The sequence below is a fragment of the Nuphar pumila genome, chromosome 11 (genome assembly GCF_984573655.1).
Source record: "Nuphar pumila chromosome 11, dmNupPumi1.hap1.1, whole genome shotgun sequence".
NCBI lineage: Eukaryota > Viridiplantae > Streptophyta > Magnoliopsida > Nymphaeales > Nymphaeaceae > Nuphar > Nuphar pumila.
Window position 1 is genome coordinate 104,721,971 of NC_143259.1, and position 9,701 is coordinate 104,731,671.

The window sequence follows — 9,701 nt, forward strand, 5'->3', positions numbered from 1 at the left end:
CAAATGTGATTACATATAATATATTGTCATACATTAGAAGAAATAAAAAAAACCCATCCCCTTTATATGTTGGGAATATAATCTTGATGCTAGACTTTTAGTAAGGGGATCCGCAGTCATTTCCTTTGTCCCAATTGTATCAATATATATATATTAGATGATTCTCAGTCCTTTCTTTAACAATAAAATATTTTAACTCCATGTGTCGACACGAGGTTGAGCTCTTGTTGTTATTTGAAAAGGACATGGTTGCTTCATTATCACAAAAGATCTTTAGTAGTCTCTCAATAGAGTCCACTATACCAAGACCCAAAATGAAGTTTCTTATCTAAATGGCCTAAGATGAAGTCTCGTATAGAGCAATAAATTCAGCCTCTATGGTGTGAGCAGCAATTGTAGACTGCTTTCTAGTTCTCCATGAAACGACACCACCTTCTAGTAGAAAGATGTATCCAGTAGTGGATTTTCTATTGTCGAGACATTCTCCTAAGTTTGCATCAAAGTACCCAACAACCTCTAGGTGGTCAACTTTTTTGTAAGTCAACATATAGTCTTTCATTCCTTGTAAATAGTGTATGACCTTCTTTGTTGCCTTCCAGTGCGCAATGCCTGGATTTAATTAATATCTACCAAGCATTCCCACAATAAATGTTATATTAGGTCGAGTGCAGGTTTGTGCGTACTGCAAACTCCCAACTGCCAAAGCATATGAGATAGTTGTCATTAGAGCCTTCACAATATCATCCTGAGGACAATCTTTTAAGCTCAATTTATCCTCTTTCACTATGGGTACTAAACCAGGAGAACAATTCTCTATCTCATATCTTTTAAGAACTTTAAGGCTATAGGATTTCTAAGAGAGAAAAGACACCCTTAGTTCTCTCACAACGGATCTCGATTCCAAGTACATAAGTGGCCTCACCCATGTCCTTCATATCGAAATGAGAGGAAAGAAAATCGTTTATCTCATGTAATAGACTCAAATCATTAGTTGCAAAAAGAATATTGCCAACATATAAAACCAAAATATGAACTTACTTCCACTAGTCTCAATATAAATGCACTGATCAATGATGTTTTCAGTGAATTCAAAGTTTATAATTACCTGATTGGGCTTTTTATATCACTAGCGAGAGGCATGTTTAACTCCATAAATTGACTTCTTCAACTTGCAAACCAAATGATTCGAGTCATCTACACTGAAACTAGGAGGTTGTTGCATGTATACCTCATCTTCTAGATTCCCATTTAGCAAGGTTATTTTCACATCCATTTGATGTAGCTCTAAATCAAAATGAGTTATAAGGGCCATGATTATCCTCAACAATTTCTTAGTTGAGACAGTAGAAAAAGCCTCATTATAATCAATGCCCTCTATCTGTGTGAAACCTTTTACAACAAGTCTAACCTTGTACCTCTCTACATGACTTTTAGAGTCTGTTTTGGTCTTATAGACCCACTTACAACCAATAAGTCTAACTCCATCAGGTCGAGGTACAAGATCTCATACTTGGTTCTTTATCATAGAGTCAAGCTCTTCTTTCATGGTATTGATCCAATGTGTTGATCTTTCACTTTTAATAGCTTCTACAAAGGTGAATGAATCATTATCATTATCTATGAAATTATTTGACTCTTGCAAATACACCACATAGTCCGGATGGATAGCAAAATTTCTGGTCCTCGTGGACCTCCGTACAGGTGTAACAGATGGTTCAAAATAAACTTTTATATCCTGTTGTTGTTGTATATCCTCATCAACAACTGGCTCTATTTGGGATTGATGTTCATTGATCAGATTTTCTCTTACCTTATCTAAAGGGACAGTGATAGGAAAAATCGGGTCTTTATCCTTAGCAGGTATGAAAACTGAATCCTACATTTTCTCAAAATCAATATTTTAAGACGCATTTATCCCAACAGAACCATTTTTCAGAAATCTCGCTTTATATGTTTCTACTATCTATGGTGTATGAGATAAACAATAAAACCTAAAGCTCTTTAACCTTTCTGAATATCCAATGAAAAAACCATTGGTCGTCCTAGGATCAAAAGTTTTTATATGTGGGTTATATAACTTAGCTTCAGCTGGACATCCCTATATGCGCATATATGACAAAGAAGGTTTTTTACCTGTCCATAACTCATAAGGAATTTTTTGAACAGTCTTCGTAGGAACCTTATTCAAAATATGCATTGTTGTCTTAAGAGCTTCACCCCACAAGGTCAAAAAAAGGTTTGAGTGATTCAACATCGCTCAAACCATTTCTTTAAGCATATGATTTCTTCTTTCAGCTATACCGTTCTAGTAAGCACTACCAGACATGATATACTGAGGTACAATGCCTTCCTCTTTTAGAAACCACACTAATGACCCTTCCTTCTGTCCTATCTCAATGAAACGACCATAGTATTCACCACCTCTATCAAACCTGACAATCTTAATAACTTCACCAGTTTGTTTCTCTACTTCTTTCTTGAAGTCCTTAAGAACCTAAAAGACTTCTGATTTTTTAAATAATAAGTAGAAATACATATACCGTGAGTAATCATCTATAAAGGTGACAAAATATTTTTCACCCGTATAACACGATGAAAAATGGTCGCACACATCTGTATGCACTATCTCCAACTTTTCAATGTTGTATTTGACATCTTTCTTATACGTGTTAGACTACTTAGCCTTTATGCAGTCAACACATGGCTCTATATTTATGAAATCAAGAGATCCAAGGATTTCCTCTTTCACAAGTCTTTGGACTCTCTCTTTCGAGATATGTCCTAACAACTGATGCCAAAGCAAATAGGATTGATCTTTCTTTAGGCCACATTTATTGTCAATCAATGTGTTCTCAACAGAATGGAATTTCTGAATTTGGACTTCAATTTTTAACCGATACAAACCATCACACACATATACAAAACCTACATTAATAATTTTTTTGATAATAACAAGCTTAGAGTTTTCAAATTTAAAACTAAAACCAAATTTATCAAGTTTTGAAATTGAAATCAGGTCTTGACTATGCGATGAAACATAAAATGTATCAACCAAATCCAAAATGAATCTCGATTCCAACACTACTTTGTAGGTCCCAACGTTTTTGACATGTGATTGCATTTTATTTCCTGAGAAGATGCTTCTTTCATGCTCTGTTGGTTTTTTTTGTTCAGAAATGCCTGCAAAGAGTTGGCAATGTGCATCGTGACACCAGAAGCAATCCACCAACTATACAATGGAGCGTGAATCAAATTGCACTCATAAGAAACAAATAACTTATTACCTTTATTTTTGAGTCATTTCTTATACTTTAAGTAGTCCACCTTCTTATGCTCATTCATTTTACAGAATAAACACTTTATAGAAGAGCCTTCTGATTGGGATTTAGCTTTTGCATGAAATTTTAAACTCTCCTCAGTGGTTTTCTTTTGATTCTTCCTCTTGAAGGAGTTTTTCTTTGGCCCTGACCTCTGTTTTTCCTTATGAGAGGCCATATGTTCACTGGACACCCTCTCTCCCTTCAGTCTCTTCTCTTCTTCAACACAGTTCGATAATAGGTTATTGAAAAGGAACTCATCATTATGTGTGTTGTAAAAGATTTTAAAGAGTTCATATTTAGAAGGCAACGAAGTCAAAATTAGATGGACCAAGAAAGAGTCAGAAATGGTGAACTTCATGTCATTCAATTGAGATGCAATATTCCTCATTTTTAGAATGTGTTGTTTGATGTGACTATCACTGATATATTTTATAGATACAAGCTTGGACATCAATGTACTGGCCTTAGCCTTATTAGAACTAACAAACTGAGCCTCAATGGCTCTCAGAAATTATTTCACTGTTCTGCAGTGAGAAATAGTATCTTGAATATTCTTAGCCACTCTTGATTGCAAATCAACGTGCTAAGTCTATTCGAACGCTCCCACTTCTCAAAAGCAGCCTTATGTTTGACTGTGCTCTGCTCTGTAAGAGCGAGAGGTTCGTCAGTTCTAAGGGCCAAGTCTACGTCCATGTAACCCAAAGTGAATAACATAATTTTTTTTCAATCTGAAAAGTTAGATCATACGAGACTTGTAATGAAAAGGTAAAAGTGAGACCCTTTATTTTTACCTTTTCTGAGACAAGCATAGTTGAGCTATTATCGTTCCACTTTGGTGGAAATGACAATACTCATAGTTGCTTCGTTTCTTCAATTCATAAGAAATTGACTTCAGTTGGTAAAACTAGCAGATCATGTAACCAGATGCAATTCAGCATTGTACCTTTGGGTATAAACATGCTTCATAGGCTGGAATACACATCTACTATAACACCATGTGTGAATTTGGAATACAATGACCTACCTTTGGGTAGAATCATTGTTTCATAAAGTCACACATAATCATAATAACAAATCTTAATGCGGTCTAAAGAATCCTTAATCAACCCAATTCAGATCACTTTGGTGATTACATGAATCGGCCAATCAAGATATTTTTTTGAAAATATATTCGTATTATGGAGCATGCCCATGCACACATGTTAATGCATGTATATTCATGACAAAATATACTTTATATCATCAAAATACAAGTTCATGCTTTAACTTATATGATAAACTAATTTTGATGATAAAATATCATGAATTTAGTCATAATTAATGCTTAAAACATCATGCATAACTTAACCAACATAAAACACATAAATTAATGTGCATAAGTTATGCTTTCTTAATAATGAATACTTATAAAAGTATGAAAAATAACAAAAGCAAGCTCATATGGGTAAAACTCGGGGTCCTCAAGCCAGAACCGGTCTAAAAACACTCCAAACCAGTCTAAAATGGCCCCAGACCGATCATCTAAGGGTCTAAACCGGTTTTAAACTTAATAAATCGGTGCAAAAATATAAACAAAAGCTCATAAAACCCTATAACCGAATGAGAAAATCCTTGTATTTTCATAGATTCATGAAAATAGAGTCTCTATATCTCAAAACCGGTAAAAAACTGTAAGGAACCGGTCAAAATTGACTCCAAACTGGTCCAAAAAAGGGTCATATCAGTCATAGATCTGGTTCATATTCAAATAGTGCCTAGATCCTGTTATGAATCCGATATGGTTTAAACAGGATCCAGACCTTGTAGAAGCATGGGTCTGACCCGGTTCAAACATAACCCAGGTCGAATCCGGTTCGAACTGGACCTGGGTTAGACCCAGTTCGAATTGGACCCGATCTTTTTGGATCAGACCCATAACCATTATGGGTTCGGGTTCGATCCAATGGAACTAGCAGACCCGATCCACCCAAAATGGGTTTGGATCGGGTTTGTCATTGGGTTGAAATGTCAGACTCGATCCGGTATCCACCATTAAAATAGAAACCTGAGGGTTTCTGTTTACGGTTTCTGAGAAACCAAAAAAGGTTTCTCTTTATGTCACCCACGGCAACCCACGTTGTCGTACGATGACCGACACCGGTGCCCAGCTGGCAATGGCCACCTATCCCCGACGACGCACCCCCGACAACACATACCGACAAGAGGTAAGGTTGTTGTATTTACCTTTTTTTTTAATATCTATCGTTGGAGCCGTCTGTCATTGCTAGTGACTTGCATCGCACCACCGACGACCCACGTCGCCCCATGGTGAACGACACCAACGACGGTCTCGACACGATCAATAGTCGCCTGTGATGGCGATCGATAAGGGAAAAAGCCCCTTCAACATTCAAGATGCAGGAAGAGTCACTGATGCTGCTGCCGGTGAATCGACGATGTCGTCAAGCAGCCAGCAGTGCCAGCAAGGTTGCCGTCTATCCATGGCCCTCTCACCACCTCGGTGAAATGCTACGGGTCGAAACCCTAGCCTGACGGCTAAGGAGGCAAACACGATTTTGAACATGGGGGTTTTTAAAACCCTGGTTGTCGCACGTCGTCGAATGGACGTCGACGATCCGGCGAAAACAACTTCCCCCTTTCGGTGATGTTCTACGGTGACCCCAATGCCAAATGTCCACCCTACAACCCGACAGTGCAGGGGTTTGATCCTCTATATTTTAAAACAGAGGGTCGTCGGGACTGCAGTCGCCATCGACGGCTGATAGGACTAGGCATCGGCGGCCGTCAGCAGCCCCTGTTCATCAACGGTCACTGAATGTGTGAGTCCCCCTTTTGCCTCCGGCAAAAGCTGCAAAGGGGTACACATGGATCCACAGGCGAACCACTTAGTTGAACGTGTATACACATATGCCGGCCCTATTCTGCTACCCGTCGGCACCGAGAAAAATGACAGTAGACTCGAGTCTGCATTAGCAGGCTCGAGTTTGTGTCAACCACCAAAATAAGGTACATCATCAACGAGCGTAAATTGAACGCTCCCGATGCACCCACACGTGCAGCAGAAGCATCTTGGGCTCATAACCCAATTTGAGTGTATCTGCAGAATCAAACACATAAAGTATACCTGAAGACACCATGGTGTGCGAGTACGGGTGCTCAGTGTTCTGCTCAACCGATCGACGCCCATGATGAGCCCAGGCCTTAAGTCGACGGTGAGCAGAACCCTATACCATGCAAACCTTATGCAGAATTTGGAGTAGGCTAATAGCTATGAATCTTTCATCATCTTCATGGCAGCCTACCCCTTATATAATGAGGGGAAGAGGCAGTGAATGTGGTCTCTCCACATTCACGTAACTCCCACCCACTAACTCCCAATTATGTGGCCCACTAAGAAGCCCACTAATGATATCAAACCGAGTCACCCAATGGGTTGGACCCAAACCCGTTATATCCAACAGAGAGACCTTATCATCAATCTTGGTTTGCCAAAAAGGGCCAGCAGATAGTTTTTCCTATGGAGGTGTTGGTTGTTCACTGCATGGTGGACAGTTTGGTGTGGTCGTAATGCCCGGACCTTTGAAGCCCGGGCCAATCTTGCCTCGTTGATGTGAACCCTAAATTTTTCTGATGTTTATCATATGGTAGCTCTCAGGTGGTGGTCGAAAATGTCCTATCTTCACCGGTTGTCCTGCCCTTCTTGTAACCCTGGGGTTGATTCCTCATCGCCCTAAGCATTTTACCTAAACTACTTAAATAAAATCAGTTTCACCTTATACTTAAAAAAAAAAGGCTCAAACTTAGTTTGACTCACCACAATAATGAACCAAGCTTGAACACTTCAAGCTCAACTCATACAGGTCGTTTTACTAGCTCTACAAGCTAGTGCAGGTAATCAACCAATTTAGGTCCTCTCTCTCTCTTTTTTTTTTAAGTTTTTTTCATAAGAAGAGTTGCTTTGCTTCCTAGGGTGATAATTATTTGTTCCTTTCAAGCTTTAGAATGTTAAACAAAATGTGGGGATTATTGGGAGACTAAGGTCACATCTTAATATAATATTGGGAGGATAAGCTCCCAAAATGCACGCCTAGCTTTACTGTAAGCAATTGAAATCTTGATCTTTTAATGAACATGTACGGAATCCTGCGAACTCCAACTAGTAAAAGCAGAAAATAAAAGGAAAAGAAACTCTCTCTCTCTCTCTCTCTCAAAATAGAATGACCTTACTGTTTATCAATAATAGCTACATATTGTATGCCTTGTTGTTTTTAAAATAATATAGTATGCCTTTTTCGAATCAACATATTTGTGTTTTGCTCTCTTTCTCTTTGTCAAAATAGAATGGCCTTACTGTATCAATAATGGTTACATATAGTATGCCTTATTCTAATCAACATATTTGTGTTTTACTCTCTCACTATATATATAAATATATATATGAAAAGAAAGTTTCATTGGATGCGCTGGGTGTCGAACGAGGTGGGACGTGCCCAGCGTATCCGATTACATTTTTTTTTGACCTTTAGCGCGGTCACTAAATGTCTGAGCGGAAAAACTATCTTTAGCAACAATCAAGGAATGCCACTAAAAGGTTATTTTGCACAAAATTAACGTGCGCCGCTGATCACACATGCGTTGGTCCGACGTAACAGTGGACGCTTTGTGTGTCCACTATTACCTCTCTCTCTCTCTCTCTCTCTCTCTCTCTCTCTAGAGAGAGAGAGAGAGACAAACACAATTTAAAGTAGCTGTATTAGCAATATTAAAATAACTGAAATGATCAAGACTCATAAGAGTAATCATGTTTTTGAAATAGTTATTTTTTGAGTTCAAAACCTTTATTTTCACTTTGCATATTAAATATAACACGCCTTATTTTTTTGAAAAATGTGCTAATTTGACTTTTTAATTTCAAAAGAAGCTAACTTTACTTGTAAATGTAACAATCTATTTAAAAAAACACGATTGTTTTCATGAGGGTTTGTCTTTTCAATCGGTTGACTGCTACTAAAATTAATATAAATAGCTTAAAGTTAAATAAACCCACATAGCAGCAATATGAGTAGCAGTGGTACATTTAAATAAAAAACAACACTAAACAATCTGCGTGACTGTGAAAACTAGCCAACAAGCCTTGTGCAAGTTTTTAAAACAAGTATCCCATGGTTCACTCATACCAAAAATGCAATAGGATCTTCCTAATAACTCTAAATTTGTGAACTCTATCTAGATCACCATGACCCTTCAATCATATGCCTAGCAGGACCAAAAGTTTTTTATGGATGCACATGGAGGATCAAGAATTCTTGACATATGAATGATGAACATGACCATGATAATGAGGCCAATAAATTTTTCTTTTTTGGTTATGCTAGCCAACAAGGACTGCTATAATGGGCAATTGGATGCACCCACGTATCCAAAAAGCTTTCAACTTATCCCAGTTTTTTCACAGCCTAAGTGAGTATATCTGAACAACTTTTAAGGGTGTGTTTATGCATTTCTGCAAGGAAAGCAGCCTCTGCGTTTGTGTTGCTGTGATGGAACTAGTTTAAAATCACAAAGTTTGTGTGTGTTTTTGCAGAAAAGCTTGGTTTTCTGTGGCATGCAAAACGCACCATAAGGAGACCCAAAGGGTTTGGCATAGTGGGATGGGGGCCTAGACCGTTTGACGGGCACAGTCTCCTATCAAATCACATGGGTGTCAACCCCTGCTTAAGCCGAAGCTTGGTGACTCTCTGGGGTCGAGGGGTAAGCCCTCGGAGTTTTATGCTGACATGAAGAGAGACCATAAGTATGAACAGGCTGAGCCAGTGCAGTTAGGTCTCTGTGCCTGGGGCGGTTTCTCTGAGTAAAAAAAATGCACCATAAGGAGAATGGACATAAAAAGGGTACATGTAAGGGTGTCAATAGGTCCAGTATGATACAATCTGGACCCATACTGGATCTGATAGGGTCAGGTTTTGGTAACAAAGGAAGGGGTTTTATGACTATCTGAATCGGGCAGGTGAGGTCTGGTTGGCATGCCAAGTCAGGTTAGGTTTATAAAATTTTGTTTCAAACCTTGGTCTGATTAAGATTTACAATTTTTTAATATATATAAAAAATATTATTTTACCAGTTATGAACCGAGTTTGGTTTATGCAAATTGACATCGAACCCAAGTATAGTTATTCTTTTGGTAGATCCACGTTCAGATCCATCTAATTTTGTCAGAGATGTCCCATCTGACACCCCTAGCTATGGTGTTTGTGTCATCATGCTATCATATATTTCCACTAACTTTGTGAACTATATACTTTATGCCATAACACATGCCTTGGAAAGCACAGCTTTCGGGCGCATCGTACAAGGAAGGCATATAGCCCCACAAGCAACAGG